We start from the raw sequence: 25,852 nt of genomic DNA, 5'->3' as shown, positions 1-25,852 counted from the left end.
CCTGAGTAGCCAATGGGAGCCCGCGCTTGGACGACTGGGCGGGGCGGGCCGGGGCGGAGTCACGTGCGCGCGAGGCGGGCCGCACAGGCGGGGCGGGGGCTGATCGCAGCTGGCAGGACTGGGGGCGGGGGGCGGGATCGGCCTCGGCGCACGGCGATTGGGCGCGGGTGGGTGCGGGGCCCCGGTGCCCGGAACCCCCGCCTCCAGCCCCCAGAGGCTTCCCTTACTCCCGCCAGCAAACAAGCGAGAACTGAGGTGCAGAGCAGGTAAGAGTGTGGCAAGCTGCCCCGGCAGGACAAAAGACAGGCAGGACCCCTGAGTTACATGTCCTCCCTCGGGGCGGGAGCTGGTCATTCAGTTGTTTATTAATTAGTTCATTACTGCATCATCCATCCATTCTTTCGACGTTTGTGGAACGCCAACCATGTACGCTGGGTGTACCAGTGGTGGCCGGAATAACCACGAACAGCACAAGCAAGGACCCTGACCTCAGCAGAGCTCTCATTCTGCTGCGGGCTGAAACAGGATTTGCAGCCTTTTTGGCCTCTTTTAATCATGGTTATTGAACATAATAGCCCCCGCGATTAGGCCTCACCCATCGCTAGGCCCTGTGCTCTCCTCTCAACACTCTTCATGGAGACAACTGGGAAAGGAAGAGCTGCTCATTTTGCAGTTGATGTTCCAGAGAACTGAAGTACCACAGCCCACATATAATAAAGACAGGATTGGAGGCCAGGCCTGTTTGCCCTGGGAATGACTGCCAGTCAGTCCACTTGTCCACCCAGGAAGGTCGTCAAGGACGAGGACACTCCTTCCCCTTGTGGCCAGCTGGCTGTAAGAGGGGCAAGAGTGGGTCCTTCAAGGCCTCTGTGGCCCAAGTTCCCTGGACCATTGCCTCTGGCTTGCAAGGTAGGAGGGGGCAGGTGGAGCACCTCATCCTGAGAACTGGTCATCTTGTCTGGAAATGTCTTTTCCAGTCTCAAGCAGAGTCCTTGGAACTTCCCTGGTGGTCCACAGGTTAAGAATTCACCTGCCAGTGCAGGGGACAGTTCAATCCTGGTCCCAGAAGATTCTGCATGCTGTGGGGCAATTAAGCCCCCTCACCACAAGTACTGAGCCCATGGGTTGCAATTGCTGAGCCTGTGCACCCTCGAGCCCATGTTCCACAACAAGAGAAGCCACTGCATTGAGAAGCCCAAGCACAACTAGAGAATCACCCCCACTCCTTGCAACTAGAGAAAACCCTTGGGCAGCAACAATGACCCAGCACAGACAAAAAAAAAAGCAGAGCCCTCTGGGAGAAGATGGAGGGCCCCACTCTCAAGGCCATAGTCACCACGCTCTTTCTGCTCCATGCACTCTGGGTTGGTGTCTTCCTGCTTCAAATGCACCATGCTCTTTCCCACGTCTGGGCCTTTGCCTGTGCTGTTTCCTTCAGCTGAAACGTTCTTCCACTCCATCTTTCAGAGGGCCCTCCATGATTTCCACCCAGTGCTGTTGTAGGTTATGTTCTAGCCTGTGCATTGCAAAATTGTACATTTACAAGAGTATATGATACTTGCTTGTCTGAAGGAAGGAATGAATGGGCAGACGGCAGACCTCCAGGTCTGACCCCATTGCACCCTAGCCAAGAGGCTAGGCCCCGGAGGTGAGCTGGAGGTTAAGTGAGAGTGGACAAAGAGGCAGAGGGGCATTCAGCTCCAGGCCAGCTCCCCAGAGGCCAGAGCCAGATAGCTCAACACAGCTCCTACTCCTGAGTTGGCTTAGCACCACCCTCAAAGGCTCCTGCCCAGTCAGCCACACCTGGGAGCCCCGGGTGAAAGGAAGCAAGTTTTCCCACAGAGTCAGTTTCAGCGGCCTCTGTGGTCCCAGCCTCAAGTGGCCAAAGACCTCATTAGTGGTGAGCAGGTGGGAGGGGCAGGCCCAGAACCCCAGAGCCAGGGTTGGCAAAACGTTGACAAGGGACTCAGGGACACTTTGGGGGAAAAAATTCTGGGAGGAAAAAATAGTGATGGGGGGATATAGCATAGCATGGATGATGAGCATCAAACTCTCTGGGTACAGTGCAGCCTTTCCTGCTGGGTAGCTTTAGAAAAGCAGCCTGACCTCTCTGACCCTCACTTTCATTGCCTGAAAAATGGAGGTGACAGCAAAGGCAATTGTGAAGGAGTTGACGGGGCATTTGTGAGCACCACAAGGGTTAAGTACAGAGGAAACAATTCCATTCACTCTTTTTTTTTTTTAAATACTTGTTTTTTTGGCCATGCCACATAGCATGTAGGGTCTTAGTTCCCTGACCAGGGATGGAACTTGTGCCCCTTGCATTGGAAGCATGGAGTCTTAACCACTGAGCTGCCAGGGAAGTCCTCCATTCACTCTTAACATTAGTAGTGGGGTTGGATCGGTGTAGGAGTGAACCTGGGCTTCCTCATTTGGATCTTGGGCAAATCACTGCATTTCTGTGAGCCTCAGGCTCTTGGTCTTCACAGGGACCACCCACCTCTGGGGTGCTGAAAGGTGGGGGGCTGGGAATAGCCCAGCTATCTGTCTTGCCCTGAGTGAGTTGCTTCAACAATAATAACAACGAATAAATAATAAGAGCAGCAAACTGTGTTCTAAGCACTACTACATATACATGAACCCATTTTAGTCCCCATTTTACAGATGGGACAACTGAGGCACAGAGCAACACATATGCACAGAAATTATCTGGGGGGGTCTTGTTAAGTTGTAGATTCTGACTCAGTAGTTTGGGGCCCAAGGTTCTGCATTTCTCACAAGCCCCTGGGTGGTAGTGATGGTTTGGGTACCACGCTTTGAGCCGCAAGGGACTAGTGCATTTGCTAAAGGTCACAGGTGGTGCGCACCAAGCCTTGATTCGAGCCCTCCCAGTAGACTGCCAAGTCCTGAACTTAACCGCCACCTTAACTGTCTGCCCCAACCCTAGCTTTCTCCCCTACAAAGAGACAGGAAGTATAGCTCCCCTCCCCAAGCCCATTTCCTCTCTCCGGGAAGGGGTGGGTGCTGATACCTCGCTCCATTGGTGACATCTGGTCCATTGAACCGCCCTGCCCCCAGCATCCCAGGGGTCCTCCTGACGATGACAGGGAGGTTTTTAGATGCTCATTAGCCAGGAAGATAATTAAGGGCGAGGGCTGAGCTCGCCTTGGCTCCCTGGGGCTTGCTGGGGCCCAGCTGGGCCTGCCCTGTGCCAGCCTGGTCCTGTGCCCACTTCCCTTGGGGCACAGGAGGGGCTGGGACAAGGGAGGGGCTTGCCAGGGAATAGAGAGGCCTCAGCCAGCCTCTGGGGAGACTCCAGTGGGGCCTCCTGCCCAGGCCACTACTCTTAGGGTTCCAGGCCTAAACATGAAGAGAACTGCTGGGCCAGAGGGCAGTTCTGCAAAGGGTGAGAGGTGAGTTCTGCAGGGTGAGGTTAGGTGGGACACAGACAGGGTGTTACCTAACTCTGAGTCACCCAGCAATCTGGGTCAAGGAGTGAAATCAGCCCTTGCTGGTCGGTGGGTATAACATCTCTCTGGCCTCTCTCTAGCGCTAGCTCGGCCCCCTTATAACCTTATAACCTCAGGCTGACAGTCTTGGGCAATCCACACTCCCATCTCAGATTGAACAACGTGTTGTTTTCTGCAGTTTATGTTACTGTCTATTTTTGGCCCAGATATTGCTTTTCCGTTTATGATAGTGACATACCCATTCCTTTTTATGTATTTATTTATGTTGGCTCTGCTGCGAAGCTGGTGGGATCTTAGGTTTCCAGCCAGGGACTAAAACCCACACCATAACAGTGAAAGCGCCACGTCCTATCCACTGGACCCACCAGGGAATTTCCCCCATTCCTTTCTCTTTTTTAAACTATTTTTTAAAATTTGCTCTTTATTTTTCTCTTTGGCTGTGCTGGGTCTTCGCTGAGGTATATGGGCTCCCTCCAGTTGTAGCACGGAGCGAGGGGCACTGTCTAATTGTGGGGCACGGGCCTGTCACCATGACAGCCTCCCCTGCTGCGGAGCACAAGCCCTAGGGCACGCAGGCTTCAGTAGTAGCGTTGCACGGGCCCAGCTGCCCCGTGGTGTGTGGGATCTTCCCAGACCAGGGACCGAACCCACGTCCCCTGCATTGGCAGGTGGACATGCAACCACTGGACCACCAGCGAGTTCCTTCCCCAGCCCCCTCCATTCCTTTTTAAATCAGTCTCTTCAGGGAGAAAAAAAAAAAAAAGAAGTGGGCAAATTTAAAGCAAAGTGTAATAGAAATAACTAGAGATGGTTAGGAGGCTAGCAGTGGTGAAGATGGGGGCAGGTGGAAGGCTGAAGTGGAGCACGCGCCAGAGGTGAACCCCACGGCGTCTCGGAGCCCGGTGCTCTTATTTCAGTGCCAGACAAAGCCCCCAGCTGGGGCAGAGGCATCTCATGGGCTCCTGCGTCCAGCTGGGTTGTCATGAGCTGAGAGGAACCTAGGTTGGTTCTGGTCTTCATTTCTGGCGTCTGTTATCAGCGTGATGAGGGGCAGTCTTGGGGAGTAGGGAGGGCACGACTGCCTGCAGGTTGCTCCCTGCCTGAAGCCTGTCCTGTATTTCCACGTGTGGTACCCACCCTCCACCCCTAAACACACACATGCATCTGAGCACCGGAGCCCCTTAACTGCCCATTCACCAAACCCTTCGTTTATTTACTCAGTTTTTTCATTGATTTAGCCAATCTTTATGTAGCACCTCCTCTGTGCCAAGCACTGTGCTCCCTCCTGGGGAACTCCCTCCAGGCGTGAATCAGATGGGAACCTCAGCCCTCACGGCGTTCACAGCATCTCCGAGGGAAGACAGATGATAAACGCAGAAATGAGTACTCTGCAGGGTTTGTCAGACCGTGTATGCGCTGGGGAAGAAGGGAAAGACAGTAAGGGGAGAAGCGTGGGGACTGGGAAGGGGCAGGGGAGAGGGGCACTCTGTCACAGACGTGGAAGAAGGCAGTGGTGCAGGAATTCCTTTTGAGTAATTTTTTGTTATTGTTGATTTTAAGTAATTTTATTAGCAAACTTCAGGTGCAGAGAATGGTGGACCAATCATAACCCAGATCATGGTGTATTCTCTTTGGTCCTTGCATGACCTGATTTTCTTAAACATTTCCACAGCTATTTTAATCACGTGATTCACACCATGTAGCCCATTAATCAAAAGCTAGGACCCTAACAATGGCCCATGTTCAGCCTGGAGGTTTCCCCTCCCGTCCCCCTTGTCATCCCCATCGCCCTGGGGCCTGTCTTCCTTGCTCCCTGGTTTCTCTCTTGTGTGGTTTTATCCTCCAAGTCTATTTTGATGTTGTTGTTATTCGGTTGCTAAGTCACCTCTGACTCTTTGGGACCCCCATGGACTGTAGCGTGCCAGGCTCCTATCTCCTGGAGTTTGCTCAGATTCACGTCCGTTGAGTCAGCGATGCTATCTAACCATCTCATCCTCTGCCGCTCCCCTTCTCCTTGTATGTTTTTTTTAATGTTAGCTGCTTCTTACTAACTTTATTGAAAGGATGTATTAGCTTCCCAGGGCTGCTGGAAGAAATTCTCACAAACTGCATGGCATAATACAGTAGAAATTTATTCTCTCACAGCTCTGGAAGCTAGGAGATCTAGATCAAGGTGCTGGCAGAGCCACGTCCCCTTTGAAGGCTCTAGGGAAGGACGCATTCCATGCTTCTCTCCTGGCTTCTGGTGGTTGCCAGCAATCCTCAGCAATCCGAGGCTTGTAGCTGCATCACCCTAATCCCTGCCTCTGTCTTCACATGCCTGCTCCTCTGGTGTCATCACCTCTCCCATTTCTCCCTCACCTTTATTGAGGAATAATTGGCAAATATAATTGTATAATTTAAAGTGCACAGTGTGAAACTTCTAATATTAATGCATACGCATTGTGGAATGATTACCCAGATCAAGATAATGAACATGTTCATCACCTCACATGGTTAACTCTGTGTGTGTGTGTGTGTGTGTATGTGTGTGTGTGTATGTGTGTGTGTGTATGTATGCACCCACGTACACAGCGTGAGAATGTTTAATACCCACTCTGCAACTTTCAAGTATACAGTAACGAGTTGCTAACTATAGTCAGCACGCTGTACATTAGACCCTCAGAACTTATTCTTGTAACTGAAAGCTTGTACCCTTTGACCTTTTTATCTCCTTGTTTCTTCCTCCCCCACAGTCCCTGGCAACCACTGTTCTATTTTCTGTTTCTGTGAAATTGGCTTGCTTTCCTTCCCTTTGTTTCTCGGTCTCTTTCCCACTTCCTTTCTTTTCCATACGTAAGTGATAACCATATGGTATTGGTTTTTGTCTGGCTTATTTCACTTAACATATGGTGGAATAATATTATATTGTGTGTGTATATGTATATGCGTGCGTGTTCAGTCACTCAGTCATGTCTGATTCTTTGTAACTAGTCTACTAGGCTCCTCTGTCCACAGGATTTTCCAGGCAAGAATACTGGAGTGGGTTGCCATTTCCTCCTCCAATGTGTGTGTGCATGTGCGTGCGTGCATACGTGTGTATATATATTACATATATGATATATTACATATATGTGTGTGTATATCTTATATTACATATATGATATTTACATGTGTGTGTGTGTGTGTGTGTGTATGCCACATTTTCTTTATCCATTCATTCATTGACCGGCATTTGGTTTTTTTTTCTATGTCTTGGCTATCATGAAGAATGCTGCAATAAGCATGGGAGTTCAGATATCTCTTCAAGATACCGATTTCATTTCATTTGGATATATACCCAGGAGTGATTTCTGGATCACATGACAGTCCTATTTTTCATTTTTTGAGGAATCTCCATACTGCTTTCCACAGTAGCTGCCTAATTTGCATTCCCACCAGTGTGCACAAAGGTTCCCTTTTGTGTGAAGTGGTATTGTGATTCCGATTTGCTTGTCCCCAATAATTAGTGATGTTGAGCACCTCTTCATGTGCTTATTGGCCATCTGAATGTTTTCTTTGGAAAAACGTCTATTTGGGTCCTTTGCCCATTTTAAAAATAGCAAATTCTTTTTTGCTATTGAGTTGAGTTCTTTGTATATTTTGGACATTAACTGCCGGTCAGACGTATGGTTTGCAAACATTTTCTCCCACTCTGTAGGTTGCCTTTCCACTTTGTTGGTTGTTTCCTTTGCTTTACACAAGCCCTTTAGTTTGACGTAGTCCCACTTGATTATTTTAGTTTTTACTGCCTGTGCTTTTGGTGTCTTATCCAAGAAATCATTGCCAAGTCCAATATCAAAGGGCATTTTCCTGATATTTTCTTCTAGTAGTTTTATGGTTTCAGGTCTTACCTTTAAGTCTTTGATCCATTTTGAGTTTGTGAGTGGTCTAAGACAGGGATTCAGTTTCATTGTTTGCCATGTGAATATCCAGTTTCCCCAGCATCATTTATTGAAGAGACTGTCCTTTCTCCATTGCGTGTTCTTGTTGCCTTGTCAAAAATCAGTTGACTGTGTTTGTGTAGGTTTAACGTCTGGGCTGTCTATTATTTTTCACTGATCTCAGTGCCTTTTTTATGCCAGTATCTTTTCATCAAATTTATTGACTGCTCAGGCTCTTAGTTGCAGCACTCAGAATGTTCAGTCTTTGTTGGGGCATGTGGGGTCTAGTTCCCTGACCAGGGATAGAACCGGGGCCCCCTGCATTGGGAGTGTGGAGTCTTAGACACTGGACGACTAGGGAAGTCCCTACGCCAGTGTGTTTTATTAAAGCTCTGTAATATAGCTTGAAATCAGGAAGTGTGATTCCAGCTTCGTTCTTTCTTAAGATTGCTTTCACTATTTGAAGTCTTTTGTGGTCCCATGCAAATTTTAGGGTACTTTTTTATTTCTGTGAAAAATACCATTGGAATTTTGATAGGAACTGCATTGACTCTGTAGATCACCTTGTATAGTATGCACATTTCCACAATATTAATTCTTCCAATCCGAGAACACAAGAGAGGTTTCCATTTATTTGTGTCTTCAGTTTCTTTCATCAGTATCTTACGGGTTCTTTTTTTTTTTGGTTTTGTTTTATTTTTTGTCTTATAGTTGTCAGTGTACAGGTCTTTCACCTCCTTGGTTAAATTTATTCCTAAGGATTTTATTGTTTTTAATGCTATTGTGAACGTGATTACTTTCTTAATTTCACTTTCAGATAGTTCACTGTTAATGGATAGAAACACAAGTGATTTTTGTTTGTTGATTTATATATCCTGCAACATTACTGAATTCATTTATTAGTTCTAATAGCTTTTGAAAAAAGTTTTTTTGACCACATTGCATGGCACGTGGGATCTTAGTTCCCTGCCTAGGGATGGAATCCGCTTCCTCTGCAGTGGAAGCGCAGAGTCTTAACCACTGGAACACCAGGGAAGTCCTTTAATAGCTTTTTGATGGAGTCTTTAGGATTTTATGTACATAAGATCATGTCATCTGCAAACAGATAATTTTACTTTTTCCTTTCCAACTTGGATGCTTTTTACTTCTTTTGTTTGTCTAATTGTTACTGGGAGTTCTTGCCCTTCTTATAAGGATACCAGTCACTGGATTTAGCGCCTACTCTAACTCATATGACCTCATCTAAACTTAAATAATACCACTTCCCTGGTGGTCCAGTGGTTAAGAATCCACCTTCCATAGCAGAGGACACTGGTTCAGTTCCTGGTTGGAAAGATCCCATATGCCATGGGGCAGCTAAGCCTGCATGCCATATCTACTGAGGCCACGTGCTTAGAGCCCATGGTCTGCAACAAGAGAAGCCACTGCGATGAGAAGCCTGCGTACCACAACTAGAGAAAACCCATGTGCAGCAACGAAGACCCAGCACAGCCGTAAATAAATTTTAAAAAATTTAAAAATAAACTTTAATCACATCAGTAAAGACCCTATACAGATTCAAATAAGGTTACATGTACAGATACCAGGGATTAAGACTTCAGTGTATCTCTTCAGGGGCACAATTCAATCCATCAACAAAGGGAAGCCAGATAACCCAAAAAGTGTATCAAGATATGTGAATCTTATGAGACTTCATTTCATCATTTAATAGTCTACATATAGCTAAGATCGGCCCATACTGGGATTTGCTTATTTTAACTGTTTGTGTCATATTCTCCTAGGTCAGTGTATCCTGGCTGGCCAGTCTGGTTTCCTGTGGACAGCCTCTTGAATGGTGTACGGGTGTCTGCTAATTTACAGTGCTGTTTGAGCATTCTTTATTTTTTATATATTTTTTTGGCTTTGTTGGGCTTAGTTGTGGCACATGGGCTGTTTGTTACAGTGCACAGGCTTCTCTCTAATTGTGGCCTGTGGGCTCCAGAGTGCACAGGCTCAGTAGTTGAGGTGCTTGAGCCTGGTTGCCCTGCAGCATGTGGGATCTTAGTTCCCCGACCAAGGATCGAACCTTCATCTCCTGCATTGGAAGGCAGATTCTTAACCACCGGACCACCAGGGAAATCCTTTGGCATTCTTATAAGTGGTTCTTGATTGTCCATGCAAGAGTTTCTCTGGAGTGTTTGCCTGGAAATGGAATCACTGGGATTCTGAATATATGAATATTCAATTGTGAGAGATGACAGCAAGGTACTTTATGAAGTGGTTGCCCTAATTACACTTCCGCCAGCAACATGTACGATCTACATCCTCTCCAGCACTTGGTAAGATCGATTTAAAAATGTTTTCCAGTTGACTGTGAAATTGTTCCCAGTAGAGATCTTGATTTGCATTTCTGGATCGCTAATGATGCTGAACACCTTTATTAATGCTGAGGTCTAAAATATATTCACTTATATTTCCTGCTAAGGTTTCTGAAGCTTTGTTTTTGACATTTAAGTCTATAATCTATCATCTTTGGATCATTAAGTTCGAAAGGATTATTCCGCTTATTCCTGCTAAAAGTTTTTAAGGTGGGCTTTTTGTTGGGTTTTGGTATTTAAGTACTTAATCTGGAGTCGATTTTTGTGTAAGGAAGGATTGTGTAAACTGAGGAGCTTTTGTAGCGTAATAAGTGCAGGACAGTGGGGCAGGATGTTCCACTGGGACTCGTGAGCGTACTGGAAGTTGTTCACTGGATATTGAGTTCAAATTCTGCTCCTCTCATGGACTGCTCTGTGATCTTCTAATTAATCTCTGTGATCCTTGATTTCCTCATCTGTAAAATGAGAATTATAGCAAATACTGTCCTTGGGTGTCACAAGGAGTACATGAGACAAAGTGTGCAGAAAAGCTGCCCACATTGTGGGTACGCAACCTAACTAGCATTTATTGAGTACCTACTATGTGCCGGATGAGGCCAAGCACTTTTCATGTGTTATTTATTCATTTAACCCCTGACAGCTCCGTGACTTAGCAGCAGCAGCAGCTCCGTGAAGCCGATGGTATCTTCCACACTTTACAGACGAGGAAACTGAGTCTCAGACAGGAAGAGTGAGCCCCCCAAAGGCACAATGCTAGCGTGAGTCAGAGGACTTGAACCCTGGCAGCTGAGCTACAGAGCCCTCACCCATCAGCCATCGTGCCACTGTGCTCAGTTGTGTCCAGCTCTTTGCGACCCCATGGGCTGGAGACCACCAGGCTCCTCTGTCCATGGGATTTTCCAGGTAAGGATACTGGAGTGGGTTGCCACGTCCTTCCCCAGGGCATCTTCCCAACCCAGGGATGGAATCCAGGACTTCTGCATTGGCAGGCGGATTCTTTACCACTGAGCCGCTAGGGAAGACCAAACTGCATCACATTTCAAAGCCATTCCTTCCTTCCCTCATCCTCCAGAATCTAGTCTCTGGGCCTTGCTTCTCCAGGCAGAAGGGTCTAGAGGTGGAGATGGGGGAGTAATAGGCAGTGGGGTTCTGATTCTCCTATGGCCCCTGCCTTTGACTCTGAGGCTGGGGAGAGGCTGGGGAGAGGCTGGGGAAGGAAGGGGGAGCCTGAGCCTCTTGCGGGGAAGTCCATCCATCCTCCCCTCCCCGCACCAGAGGCAGTTGACCATCACAGTGAAGATGAATCACCAGCCACAGAGTTCTCCCCAGTGTCGTCCATTATTCATAGCTGCCATCCCAGGCACGGGGTGGCCTTGGGGTCAGGCTGGAATTATTCCCGAGGCCCAGCTCTTAGGGGCTTTTATCCACAGCTGAGCCTGACCACAAGCAACCTCATTCTCTCGATCTGAGGGCTGGGGACTTTCAACCCAGAGGGGCTGGAGACTCCAGCACAAGCTAAGAGGCCTGCGACCCGCTGGCCAACAGGGCACTTGGGGCTGTGTTTGAGCCCAGCTCTGCTGCTTTCCAGTTACCTCCTTGGAGCCTCAATTTCCTTATCTGTAAAGTGGGAATAACTAGCCCCACTTCGTTAATAGATTTGGAAATTATCTACGGCTAGAGGCATGGGTACCAGAGTTGACCACCAGAGTTGCTGTTGTGACATTTGCTCTTTAGGTGATTGTCTCTCAGGCCTTTCTGGGGATGCAGAGATGGTGTGACCCTTTAAAGATCACCTAGTAAGTTTTAAAAAATTTTATTTAAATATAGTTGATTTATAATGTGTTAATTCCTGCTGTACAGCAAAGTGATTCAATGGTATCACTGATACCATAGTGATTCAGTGAAGATATATATGTGTATACATACGTATTCTTTTTCATATTCTTTTCCATTCTGGTTCATCATAGGATACTGACCATAGTTCCATGCACTACACAGCAAGACCTTGTTGTTTATCCATTCTATATATCAGATCAGATCAGTCGCTCAGTCGTACCCGACTCTTTGCGACCCCATGAGTCGCAGCACACCAGGCCTCCCTGTCCATCACCAACTCCCTATATATAATATTTGTTATATATAATATTATAATTATATATATTATCTATATATAATAGTTCACATCTGCTAACCCCAAATTCCCAGTCCTTCCCTCCTGAGCCCACTTCCACCTTGGCCACCGCGACTCTGAGCCTCGTATCTGTGAGTCTGTCCCTGTTGTGTGGATGTGTTCATTTGTGTTGTGTTTAGAGTCTACATATAAGTGGTATGATATGATGTTTGCTTTCTCTTTCTGACTTCCTTCACTTAGTATGATAATCCCTAGGTCTGTCCATATTGCTGCAAATGACATTATTTCATTCTTTTCTTTTTTTATAGTATTCCTATATATATATATACACACACACATACCCCATCTTCTTTATCTGTTCATCTGTCAGTAGATACTTAGGTTGCTTCCGTGTCCTGGCCATTGTGAATAGCGCTGCAGTAAACGTAGGGGTACGTGCATCTTTTCAAATTAGAGTTTTGTCTGGATATGTACACAGGAGTGGGATTGCTGGATCATATGACAACTCTATTTTTAGTTTTTCACCAACTAATTCTTATTTGCAGCCAGGGTTGAAGCCATTGTCTTCACCTTGGAATTCTTAACAGTGATCCCTCAGCAGATAAAGTGCATTGAAGAAATTAAAAAATATGGGAGGGAGTGCCTATAATTCTGTAATTCTCAACCTGTGGCTCCTCAGCGTCACCTGGGAGCTTGTTCAAAATGCATGTCCTTCCCTGCCCAAGCCTGCTGGGTCAGGAACTCTGGGGGTGGAGCCTAGTGAGTTGTCTTTGAACAGCTCCTCCAGGCAGGTTGGGTGCATGCACAAGTGTGAAACACATCACTCCCTCTCCCATTTGCTTGCTTTGTTGACACAAGTTGCCATGTCGTGAGCTGCCACGTTGGAGGGCCCCTGTAACAAGGAAGTGAGTGCTGCCAGTGTGTACTGAGGGAGCTTGGGAGCTGGTCCTTCCCCAGTCATGCCTGCAGATGAGCTCACAGCCCCACCGACGCTTAGATTGCAGTGAGAAAGGCTGAGCTGGAAGAATTCTCATTCAGATTCCTGCCTGACAAAAACTATGGGATTGTAAATATTTGTTGTGTTAAGCTGCTCTGTTTTGTGGAAATTCATTTTGCAGCAAATAGGTAATTAATGTGGTGAATATTGGCCAGAAGGAGAGAGTGGCTGGGTGGGGGGAATAGAAGGATATACTGGAGTAATCTAACGCCTACGTGAAAGGGGTTTATGGGACTTCTCTGGTGGCTCAGTGGTTAGAATCCACCTTTCAATGCAGGAGACGTGGGTTTGATCCCTGGTTGGGGAACTACAATCCCACACACCAACTAAGCTGAAATGCCACAGCTTTTGAATCTGCATGCCACAATGAAGACCCAGTGGGGCCGCCAAAAAATAAAATAAAAAATTTTAAGGGTTAAGGACCTACTGTATAGCACAGGGAACTCTGCTCAATATTCTGTAATAACCTCAATACAAAAATAACTTCAAAAAGAATAGATACGTATATATGTACAACTGAATCACTTTGCTGTACACCGGAAACCGACGCAACATTGTTCCTCAACTAGACTACAATATACAGCTGAAAACATTTTGTTAAGGATTTAAGAGACATGTAAGCTGATTTCAACGTGCAGACCTTGTTTGGATCCTGACTGAACATAGTAACTGTCTTGTTTTACATTGATATTTGGGGAATGCAAATACCAAGGGAATCCTGGATGATATTAAGCTGTTGTTGTTCATTTTATGGAGTGTGATAGTGGTTCTGTGCTTATGTTTTGAAAACAAGGCTATGTCTCTGAGAGAAACATGTTGAACTAGTTACAGATGAAGTGATACTCTGTTGAGGAATTGCTTTAAAATAATCAGGGTGGGGAGGGGGTAGATGTGAAAGAAAAGGAGCCGATGGTTGTTGAGGGGAGGGGCAGTGCGTGGAGGTTCCCTTTACTCTTCTCTGTGTTTTTGTATATGTTTGAAATTTTTCACAGTAAAAAGTTTAAAAAAAAATGAAGTGAGTCCAATGTGCCCACTGTACAGACGGACAGAAGAAACCCCAGAAGCAGGCAGGAAGAGTGGAGGGAACTGGGGAGTGGGACAGAAGAAACCCCAGAAGCAGGCAGGAAGAGTGGAGGGAACTGGGGAGTGGGGATCTTAGTTTGTTGACAATGGGGATCTATCCCTGGGCTTGGCCTCCCCGCCTGGCACTCTCGTAGGAGACTCTGGGGCCTCCCTGAGCCTGAGGCATGGAGAGGAATCTCCCCCATCATCCAAGACTCAGCTTTCTGGCACTTCGTAGCTGCCACACTAAGCCATCTGAGTCTATACCTGTGAGAGGCATCTTTTTTTTTGTTTGTTTGGCCACCCTCTGCAGCTTAAGGAATCTTAGTTCTCCAACCAAGGATTGAACTGGGGCCACTGCAGTCAAAGAGCAGAGTCCTAACCACTGGCCCACCACGAAGTTCCTGCGAGGCATCTTTCAAGTATATAAGTGACGATTTTTTCTCTTAATATATTAATTCCTCACAAAGGGAGTGTTTGATTGTGTTTTATTCATTTATTTTATGTCTCTCTTTCTTTTTAAAAGAAGATACTTGTTCATTGTAAACTCAAAGGGAATACAATGGAAAGACAGTACCCTTCCTCTTGTCTTCCAATCACCTCCCAAAGACAACTATTTAATTTTTCAACAGACACATATTTTAAAAATTTAGTTTTGGTCATACCCACAGCATGTGGGATCTTAGTGCCCCAATCAGGGATTGAACCCACACTGCCTGCATTGGAAGCACAGAATCTTAACCACTGGACCACCAGTGAGGGAATCCCTGGCCCCAGGGAAAAGGGGTTGGAGCCTATGAGTGGGTCTCTGGCAGGTCCTGACCTGTCCTGGCGGGGAGACCGGAGGGTAGTGAGGCAGGAAGGCAGCTCTGGGTCCTGAGCACCTCCATCTGCCCTTGTATCCTCTGCCCCTGCCTCCCTTTCTGCACTGCAGCCATGCTCAGCCACCACGGTTCCCCGACCCTCCCTGTCTCAGGGCCTTTGCACAGGCTGTTCCCACTACTCGGGTTTCCACCCACCTCTTTTCAGACTTCTACTCACTGTTCAAATCCTGAGAAGCTTTTCCTGAGGTCCTGCTCTGTGGTCGCTGCCCAGCCCGGGTCTCACCATAGTGTGTGGTCCCCAACAGGCTAAGCCCTCTGAGATCTAGAATCAGATCTGTGCCAACTTGGTAGCCCAGCGACAGTGGATTCTCAGCAAATGGTTGTTGAGAACAAGTGCATGAAGGCACGAGCATGTCTCTGCTCCATCCAGACTTTGATGCTCCATGTGCGGTGTTAGGAGGGGCAGGTAAGAGAAGGTTCCCACCCCCAGCGCTGCTCAGTCTAAGGGGAGGCGGACATGAAACAGATAATTATACAATCACTCTGAACAGTCCCAGGAGACAAATATAGAGCCAATGAGAGTGTGTAGAGGGAGATTCCACCTTGACAGGGACCTGAGGTTTCCTGGAAGACATGATGTTTGAGGCTTGATCTGAAAGCTGAGCAAGAATAATTAATCCAATAGAGAGAGGCAGAAAGATCTTTCCAGGGAGAGGAGACCACAAGTACAAAGGCCCAGTGGTCAAGAAACACCCAGAGGAGAGTATGTGAGAGGTGCCGTGGCCGAGAGGTTGGGGTGGGAAGGTCAGGTCACATGGAGGGTGGCTGAACTTTATCCACAGAGCAGTGTGAGGACATGAAAGGATTTCATCATCCCTGGGAAGATGGAACCCAAATTAAATTGGAAAGAGCTAGCTGTGTCTGCCACATGAAAAATGAATCAGAGGGGCCAGGAGGGCAGGGAGCAGGCCCCTGCAGTTCTTGAAGGACTTGGATTAAGGCGAGGATAGATAGATGTGGACAGGCGTGGAGGATTTTTAGCAAAGAGCCAGTCTACAGGCCCACCCATGGGGGCGGTCTGCAGAGAGAACAAAGTCAGGATTCAGAGGGAGGCATGGTGTCCTGCCTTAAGCAGGACCTGGCCAGCTGGGAGCAGCCTGTTCTCAGGAGGAGGGTCTGATGAGCCTCTGGGGCCCTGGCCACTAACCAGCCAAGGATCCCCTAGCTAGAGACATGGGCCTAGGGACACGAGGGATGCTAATCCTGTCTCCAGGGATGACACATTCCAGCAGACAAGTCTTCTACATCCTTTGGGCCCTACTCTGCCCGGGAGTTGCTGAGTGACCATCTCTGGGCCTTGCCTGCCCTCCTGCTGAGAGCCAGAGGCTCATCCACTTCCTTGGGGATCAAAGACTCCCAGTGGTCTCCTCCCAGGAAGCCCCCACCCAGGTTCAGCCAAACCCCACCCCTGGGCATGTTCATGAGAGCAGTGGCCCCAGCCTGTTGGGCACCAGGGACCAGTTTCGTGGAAGACAAGTTTTCCATAGTGGAGTGTGTGTGTGTTTGTGTGTGTGGTTTCTTGATGATTCGAGAGCATGACATTTATTGTGCACTTTCTTTCTTTTATTATTACAGCAGCTCCACCTCAGATCATCAGGCATTGGATCCCAGAGGTTGGGGACCCCTGCTTTAGACCACTCAGGATGCACATGCCAAGTCCTGGGGACAGAGCGTGAACAAGGGGACGAGATGCCGGCCCGCAGCGGGCTGACAGTCTAGAGGGGGAGGAGGGAAACACGAAGACACGTTGATAAATACATTATGAAATTTAATTTCAGAGCCAGATAAATGCTCTAGCGAGTGATGTGATGGAGACTAATGGAAGGGTGGGCTGGGGTTTGTGTGAGAGAGGAGGTCAGGGCGGCACATTCTCTGAGGATGCAGAGAAGCCCATCAAGGAAAAGCATTGTAGTGGGGGGAACAGTCAAGGCAAAGGCTTGAGGTGGGACGGAAGAGACCAGGGAGGCGGGGAGGGGAAGATGTGGTGAAGGAGGGGCCCAAGGGGTGGACCGCCCTGGTGAGCATGTCACCTGGAGAGGCCTGACAGGGGTGAGACCGGGCGATGGGCTTCGTTCCCCAGACCTACCAGAATCTCCCTTCTTGCTCAGCTGGAAACCCCCTCCCCCGGAGTTCCCTATTTTAGCCCTTTCTAGCCTCTCTGCCTCCTTCCCCACCACAACAAGTACTCCCTGGGCTGGAATTTCCCCAAGATGCACAGTCAGGGAGGGGAAATAACACCCATCATTGTCAAGACCATCAGTGCTGGGATCTCCTAACCCAGTGCCCTGGCCCCTGCTGGGCGCTCTGTGACTTGGGCGCTCTGTGACTTGGGCCCTCGGCTCCTCACAAGGGGACTCTTCAGGTTTTACGGGCCCCATTCTACAGACCAGGAGACCCAGACGCAGTGTGACTCGCTCAAGGCCATGTGGCCCGAAAGCAGGAGCCAAGATTTAAATTCAGCTGAGTCTCATCCTGAAAGTGGAAGTGTTAGTCGCTCAGTCGTGTCCGACTCTTTGTGAACTGGGTGGACTGTCCATGCGAATTCTCCAGGGCAGAATACTGGACTGGGTTGCTGTTCCTTTCTCCAGGGGATCTTCTCGACTCAGGGATCGAACTTGGGTCTCCCTCGTGGAGGGTAGATTCTTTACCATCTGAGCCACCAGGGAAGCCCTGAAAAGTGAGTTGCTCAGTCGTGTCCGACTCTTTGTTGACCCCATGGACTGTAGCCTACCAGGCTCCTCTGTCCATGGGATTTTCCAGACAAGAGTACTGGAGTGGGTCGCCATTTCCTTCTCCAAGGGAAGCCCTAGTCTCATCCTAAAGGTTGGGCAGAGCCTACTCAAGTCTTGGGAGAGTTTCAGGATCCCGGGAGATCCAGATTCCTCCGCCTCTTTCCTACCTGCCTCGCTTCACTGCCGCCTTGTGGGTAAGTGTTGCCGCCAGTGTCCCAGTTGCTGAAGCAGACACCCCAGAGTCATTCTGAGCCCTTGGCTGCCCGCCTCTACCAGGGGCTGGTCACGAAATGCCCCTTATGGGCTCTGTTGCAGCTTTAACACCCAACATATCTGACTAGTGGTTCTCTCTCCCTCTTGAGACAAAAAAAAAGAGGAAATTAAATTGTGGCAGGTTATCATTGATCTAGAGAAAGCCGCACAAGGTCTGTGGTCACCTTTCTTTAAAGATACACTTCACACGATTGCGGTAAGTGCAGTGGGTAGGCGACCAGGCCAGCCGGCTGATCTCTGGTGTCCCTAAAGAATACCTCAGGACCCGGTGGCTGACGGCGCCCACCCCAGAGGGGCTCTGGGGAGGTGGGGGCCCTCACAGCCCACCCCCTTCTGCCGGAGAAGTCATAGAGGGCTCAGAGTCACTGCTGCCCCTCCTTGTCCTCTTTGGGGGCAATAATCTGAAACTGATTGTGGTGATGGATGCATAACTCCATGAAGACACAAAACCACTGAATTGTACTCTTTAATGGGGAATCACGTGGTATGTGAATTACAACTCAATTTATCTAGTTAAGAAAAAAAGAACAACAAACACAAGTGTTCTGTGTCTGCCCAGGGTGGGTCCAGGTCTGCTCAGACAAATGAAATGTGAAAAAAAAATCATGACACCACTCAAGTTTTACCTGATAGCAACAGTCAGAACTAACCTTTCTTTAAAAAAAAAAAAAAAAGTTTATTTATTTATTACTTAGCTGCACTGGGTCGTAGTTGCGGCATGTGGGATCTTCCATCTTTGTTGCAGCACTTGGGATCTGTAGTTTCAGCATTTGAACTCTTGGTTCCCAGGCCAGGGATCAAGCCCAGGCCTCCTGCATTGGGAGCTCTGAGTCTTATCCACTGGACCACCAGGGGAGTCCCCAGAGCTAGCATTGCTTTAGTGCTGGTGATATGCTAGTTAACTCCTCTGACTCTCACCACAGTTCCATCAGGAAGAATTATCACACCCCCACCCTTGAGAGCTGGGGGAACAGAGGCATACAGTGGGACTGTGACCGGCCAAGCTCACACACAAAGAAGTGTCCGAGCAAAGTTTGAACCCCACAGTCTAGCCCCAGTGCTTCCACATCTGCCTCTGATACAGACAAGAGTAAAGAAGACAATAGAATAACCGTCAAGTGTCCCCAGCTCAGGAGTGGCTCCCCGAGTTTTTATCAGCACCAGTTAAACCACAGGCTGGCCTAGTTCTGGACCCTCTGCAATGATGTGAAGAATATCTTCTTTTTTAAATGACTAATTGAAGTGCAGTTGATTTACAATGTTATTTAGTTTCAGGTGTACAGCACAGTGATTGAGTTACATATATCTATTTTTTAAAGATTTTTTCCCATACAGATTATTATAAAATACTGAGTATAGTTCCCTGTGCTGTACATTAGGTCCTTGTTTATCTGCATGCGTGGGAGCTAAGTCGCTTCAGTCGTGTCCCACTCTTCGCGACCCTGTTAACTAGCACAGCAGGCTCCTCTGTCCGTGGGATTGTCCAGGCAAGAATACTGGAGTGGGTTGCTGTGCCCTCCTCAGGGGCTCTTCCCGACCCAGGGATCAAACCCACATCTCGTATCTCCTGCATTGGCAGGAAGGTTCCTTACCAGTAATGCCACCCTATCTATTAGTGTATATATGTTCATGAAAGTGAATGTGGTAGTCCCTCAGTCATGTCTGACTCTCTGTGACCCCATGGACTGTAACCTGCTAGGCTCCACTGTCCATGGAAATCTCCAGGCAAAAATACTGGATCGGGTTGCCATTTCCTTCTCCGAGGGATCTTCCCGCCCCAAGGATCAAACCAGGGTCTCCTGCATCGCGGGCAGATTCTTTACCATCTGATCCACCAGGGAAGCCTGTATATGTTAATACCAAACTTTTAATTTATCTCTCTTTTTCTCCTTTGGTAACAGTAAGTTTGCTTTCTATGTGTGTGGGTCTATTTCTGTTTCTGTATTTAAGTTATCTGTATCAGGTTTTTTTAGATTCCACATATAAGCAACATCATGTATTTGTCTTTGACTTAGTATAATAATCTCTGTGTCCATCCGTGTTGCTGCAGATGGTATATTTCATTCTTTTTTATGGCCGAATAGTATTCCATCATGTGTATGTACCACATCTTTATCCATTCATCTGTCAGTGGACACTTAGGTTGCTTCCATGTCTTGGCTGTTGTCTGCAGTGAACACTGGGGTGCATGTATCTTTTTGAATTACACTTGGGAAGCCCCTGTCATCATATTACTTCTCTGTATGAATGCCCAGGAGTGGGATTGAAGGATCATAAGTTAGCTCTATCTGAGAATGAGATGGTTGGATGGCATCACTGACTCGATGGACATGAGTTTGACCAGGCTCCGGGAGTTGGTGGTGGACAGGGAGGCCTGGCGTGCTGCAGTTCATGCGGTCGCAGAGTCGGACATGACTGAACGACTGAACTGATACTGATACTGATTTTTAGTTTTTTAAAGGAACCTCCATATCATTTGAGAAAAGTGCAGTGTCCTCTAAATCATCTTGTTTCAGCCCTATCCACCCTGCCCCACTCCACCACCTGTCCCCTGCTGGGTTCTTTTATCATGAATCGTATCGTCATTTCATTCATAAGTTCTTCACCTCTGTGATAGGAACTGTCTCAAATAACCACATTTTCGTTTAACTGCCACTCTCACACCTATAAGTTCACGATTCTGTAATATCCTCTCAAATCCCATCTCCACCTGCCGCCCCCTGATGTTTCCTAAATGCGGTTAAGGGCTGGTTGGTTCAAATCAAGAGACAAAATCTGTACATTGCATTTGGCTGGTGTTTCTCTTAAATCCCTTGTAAGCTATAACAATTCTCTCTTTTGTATTTCCTTGCCTTTTAGTTGTTGCAGAAAGTATGGGATCCTTCCTCTTAAGCATTGATTTGCTGCCTCTTAAATGGCCTCCAGCAGAAATTCGAAGGCTGGAGGGTAGCGGGCGGAGAGGGCAGGAGATGGTGGGGGCTTGGCCCAGCCTCCAGACCTTGTGCAGAGCCTGTATTTCTACCTTACAGGTTATCTGAAATGAAATAAAATCAGGCCTGGGTAGAAAAGGGATGCTCAGTGATGTTGGCAGCAGCTGTGCTAAATCGCTTCAATCGTGTCTAATTCTTTGTGACCCTATAGACTGCCGCCCACCAGGCTCCTCTGTCCATGGGATTCTCTAGGCAAGAATACTGGGGTGGGTTGCCTCCTTCAGGGGACCCTGACTCAGGGATTGAACCTGCATCCCTTATGTCTTCTGCATCGGCAAGCCGGTTCTTTACCACTAGTGCCACCTGGGAAGCCCTGACAGCAACTAAGTATATTCATTTGTCACAAATGGTGTCCGTCCCCCCTTCAAAGCATATATGGAACCCGCCCTTTCTCTCTTGCAGTGGATTGGAGGAGGTGAGGGGGGAAGCAGGGCTGGGGTGCTGGGAGGCTCCCACAGTCCAGACGAGAGCTGATAATATGCTGGGCCAGGGTCGTGGCTTAGGTGAAGAGGGGACAGATTCCAGGAGTGTTCTGGAGGTCGAGTTGGTCTGGCGCAGTGACCACGAGGGAAGGAGCTGTCCAGGATGCTTTGTTTGTCTTTAAAATTTTTGGCCACAGCCTGAGGCACGTGGCATTGTAGTTCCCCAACCAGGATCAAACCTGCAGCCCCTGAATTGGAAGGCAAAGTCTCAACCACTGGACCACCAGGGAAGTCCCTGGAGTGCTTTGGACAGCAGACTGCTTCCTCTCTGGGGGAAAGCAGCCTTCCTGCCTGGTGCTCATGTGCACAGACCCCCTCCTCCCAGCTGCAGCTGGGGAAGTGAAACACACCAAAATGAGGGTGACTCACTCCTCAGCGTGGACCACCCACACCCCACGCTCAGCCTTCCGAAGAGCAGTAGCCAACAGAGCAAAGAGATGGGGCGGGACGAGGGCATGGATGCCAGAATCAGCTGCTTCCCAGCGCTGTGAGCTTGGACAGCTCAAATCCTCTCTGAGCCTCAGTTTCCCCATCTGGGCCATGGGATGCCCGTTTCTACCTGGGTGTTGTGAGAAATTTAATGGTGAGCAGCTCTTAAGTGGTGGTCTTGAGGAAGAGAGCCCAGGTGGCCCTGGGAGAGACAGGAAGATGTGAAGACTGACTGGTAGGGAGGCTGAGCATGTTGGGAGCACGGTCTGCAGCTGATGAGGGGATGAGGCCAGGCGCCTCCCAGCTGGTGCTTGAGCCCCAGTAGGGTCAGCCTCTGAGCACCCTGTTATAGACAAAGCAAAACTAATGAGGGAGAAGTGATTGGGGTGCCATTTGTGGTTCTGCCGAGCCTTGGGCCATTTCCTTTTTAAAATATATATATATATATATATTTTTTTTTAATGACCACTTTCTTTAGAGTCCTTTTGTTGTTTAGTTGCTAAGCCGTGTCCGACTCTGTGACCCCATGGACTGTAGGCCGTCAGGCTCCTCTGTGCATGGGATTTTCCAGGCAAAAATCCTGGAGTGGGTTGCCGTTTCCTTATCCAGGTGGATCTTTCTGGTTTGATCAAACCAGGTCTCCCACACTGCAGGCAGATTATTTACCACTGGACCACCAGGGAAGCTCTTGGTGTGTTTAATTCCTCCCAACACCCAGCCAGGTGGAAATGGCATTCCCATTGCCCACATGGGGAAACAGTTTCAGAGAGGTACTGAGCTGTTCAAGCTCATGACGCTTATTGGATTTGTTACATCATTGCTTCTGTTTCTGACTCGAACTCCATAGTCTTTGAGAGTTTTCCTGATTTTTGGAAGACATGTCCCAGATCCTCTTAAACCCTTTCTCCTTTTGGGTTGTGCATTTTTTCAACTGACAGCAGCCATCTTCATAACACATTTATGCTCATCAGCCATTTCTCAGAGGGGCCCTTGCTCCTTTTGGTGATAAACGGGAGTGAGGGACCACAATCCAGACATGAAGTGCTTATTCCCGTTGGGTTAGCATTGCATCTAGCTGTGAAACTAGAGATACCGATCCTCTTCATTCACATTTAAGATTACAAGGTTTTCATTTAAGTTCTTTGATTTTATGTATCTCTCTTTTTAAAAAATTTTTACACAGAAAATCTCGGTTCCTAACAACATTAGCACACATTTCTTACCATCTTTATCTTATATTATAAAGCTGACAGTTTCAACCTAATAATACCAATATAATCACTGCCTATAAGATGACCGAGTGCTGTTGAGGATTTCGTTTTGCTTCTGTTTCTTTGATTCTGTGGTCCTTCGGATAAAGCCCATTAGGGATGTGTAATCAAACTGCTGTGTTAAAGTCACTTCCAATGCTCCTCAGTGTGGTTGCCAACTTGACATTCAGTCAGGTTTATTCATTTCTGCTGGGTATTTTTGTTTTAAGGGTTTTTTTTGGTCTTTGCTTTATAATTTTATAGACTGTTTGCATTTACAAAATAAAAACTGAAACCAGATACACTCAGAGAAATCTAGCTTTCACATCTGTTCCTTTCACTAATTACCTCTCTCCCCATAGGTTACAGTTTTGTTAGCTTCTGATTTATCTTTCCATTGCCTCTTTGTTCCTTCTTTTTTTTTTTTAACAATTCTGTTAAAAGAATTCTGAAAAGAGCACTATTATATAAATATATGAAGAAGTTGAAATGTTAATCCCTGTGTCATCTCCAACTCTTTGCGACCCCATGAACTATAGCCCATCTGTCCATGGAATTCTCCAGGCAAGAATACTGGAGTGGGTTGCCATTCCTTTCTCTGGGGGATCTTCCTGACCCAGGGATCGAAACACGATTTCCCACATTCTGGACAGATTCTTTTACCATCTGTGCCACCTGTATATGTATGTTTGTATATTTAATATTTATTTATTTGGCTGTGCTGGGTCTTAGTTGTGGCATGTGGGATCTAGTTCCCAGACCAGGGATCGAACCCAAGCCCCATGCATTGGGAGTGCAAAGTCTCAGCCATTGCACCGCCAGGGAAGTCCCCTCCATTGTCTCTTTCTGAAAGTATAAGCAAATGTAGACACATCTCCCACACATTCAGAAGCTAGAATATATATCGTGCACACACAATTCTGCACCTTAGATTTTATTTTTGCTATTTTCTCATAAACCTATATCCTGGAGATCACTCCCGGGCGGTATTAGGAGAGCATCTTCATTTCTTTTCCCAACCGTTGTGCACTCTCCTATGTGGACGTCCAGTTTATTCAACCAGTTTCCCCTTGGCGGATGTTTGTACTGTGTCCAGTCTTTGCTGGTTCTATTAGCGCTGCAACAACAACAAAAAGCTTTGTGCATATGTGAATTTGTACTTTGGGGGCAGATTCTTACGGACTCTAACCAGATTGGTTTAAAAAAAAAAAGTTAAGATTTTTAACATTTTAGAACAGTTTTAGGTTCACAGCAACATTGAGAGGACCTCGTGGGAATTTTAGTCATAACTGTGATGCACGTTACCCAGGAGTTCACGGTTCAATGGTCGTGCGTAGCAGCTGTGCTCATGTGTGGGTGGAGGTGCCACTTGCTGAGGCAGGAAGCACGGAGAGGCTCTTTCTAACTGTACCTTGTGGTTAACAAGTGAGCTGGTGTTGGAGGGAGCGGGAGCCAAGGTGTGGGAAGCGAGGCTAGGTACGCGGGAACATGCAGACAGCAGCGACGTCCAACTTTAGCTGATTGGGAGGCTGCAGGTGGTTCTTGGAGAGGGAGCAGAGTGGGTCTGGCACACCTGGCACTCCCAACCCCAGCTCCTTCTGCAGGGGCCGTCCTCATCTCCCAGGCAGGAAGCAGGTAAGGGAGGGGACCGATGTCCGCCACTGCTGACTGCAGCCTCCTCTGAACCCCGGCTGGGATAAGTGACCCCCCCTCCCCCCGCAGGGCAGGGGAAGGCAGCCTGAACCTGGCCCAGACCTGGGAGACAGACTGCCCTGGGTTCAAACCCCAGCTCGGCTCTGTGACCCTGGGCAAGCTGCCTAACTTCTGTGAGCTTCAGACTCTTCTGTCCAAAGGGGATGGGGTGGGACCTGCCCCACTATGTTGAGGACACTGTGGGCCTGTGGATGGGAAGTGCCTGGCACACAGGAGGTGCTCCCCGCTGAGGACCAGCCATCCCTGCTGCCCTGTGAAGGGGCTGGGGCTGAACCACTGGGAGTCCTGGTTCCTACCTTTCCTGAGCTGGAGCAGCTAGAGAGACCCACTCACTGTGGTGGTGATGGAACCCATGGGCATGAGAGTCAGACAGTGAGTGAAAGTCACTCAGTCGTATCTGACTCTTTTTGACCCCCCCATGGACTGTAGCCCGCCAGGCTCCTCTGTCCATGGGATTTCTCAGGCAGGAATACTGGAGCGAGTTGCCATTCCCTTCTCCAAGGGATCTTCCTGACCCAGGGATGGAATCTGGATCTCCCACACTGTGGGCGCATACATTCTTTACCATCTGAGCCACAAGGGAAGCTGAGAGTCAGACAGCTGAGGTTCAAATCCTGGCCTTGCCACTTCCTCTCTAGCTGACTTTTTCTACTCTCTGTTCCTCAGCTTCCCCATCTGTCAAATGGGGATGATGAGACCACCCACTTCACAGCAGTGTTGGGAAGAAGAATTGAGCTGAAATGTTTCAAGTGCTCAGTCCAGAGCTGGACATACAGTAAGTTCTGACTAATGTCACAAAGAACCACAACAGGGGACTGTTGTCTGTGGTCAGCTGCTCAGGCTGGAGCCTTAGGGGCCCCAGGACGGGGGGCAGCGGGTATGCAGGCTTTGTAGCCCCTGAGCGGGCAGGCACATGGGCACTGCTGAAAAGATCATCTCTTTAAGAAGGGAAAGTCAAGGGGCTTCCCTGGTGGCTCAGTGGTAAAGAGTCTGCCGGTCAGTGCTGTTTGATCCCTGGTCCAGGAAGATCCCACATGCGGCGGAGCATCTGAGCTTGTGTGCCACAAGTATTGAGCCTGAGCTCTGAGGCCCGGGGTGGAGCCCTATACTAAGGTCACAGGAGAGAAATCTCTGGAACTGGCCGGTCCACACCCGGGAGCCACAACTGCTAAGCCCAGGT

At 48.1% G+C, this 25,852-nt stretch overlaps 1 long non-coding RNA gene across 4 annotated transcripts in view; it reads left to right on the top strand.

Moving 5' to 3' along the window:
• Nucleotides 1-125: 125 nt before the first annotated feature.
• LOC109578882 (uncharacterized) overlaps nt 126-25,852 on the top strand; it is a 63,837-nt gene continuing 38,110 nt past the window's right edge. For 3 of the 4 annotated variants that reach the window (XR_011564013.1, XR_011564011.1, XR_011564012.1), the window contains exons 1-4: nt 126-266; nt 10,370-10,632; nt 11,464-11,525; nt 25,339-25,447. This is a non-coding gene — a long non-coding RNA (uncharacterized lncRNA). Of the gene's footprint in view, nt 267-10,369; nt 10,633-11,463; nt 11,526-16,378; nt 16,750-25,338; nt 25,448-25,852 lie in introns of those variants that run through there. The other variant, XR_002183754.2, reaches the window with a different exon arrangement.

Source organism: Bos indicus, chromosome 25 (genome assembly GCF_029378745.1).
Source record: "Bos indicus isolate NIAB-ARS_2022 breed Sahiwal x Tharparkar chromosome 25, NIAB-ARS_B.indTharparkar_mat_pri_1.0, whole genome shotgun sequence".
Classification (NCBI taxonomy): Eukaryota; Metazoa; Chordata; class Mammalia; order Artiodactyla; family Bovidae; genus Bos; species Bos indicus.
This window is presented reverse-complemented; position numbering and strand designations above follow the sequence as displayed.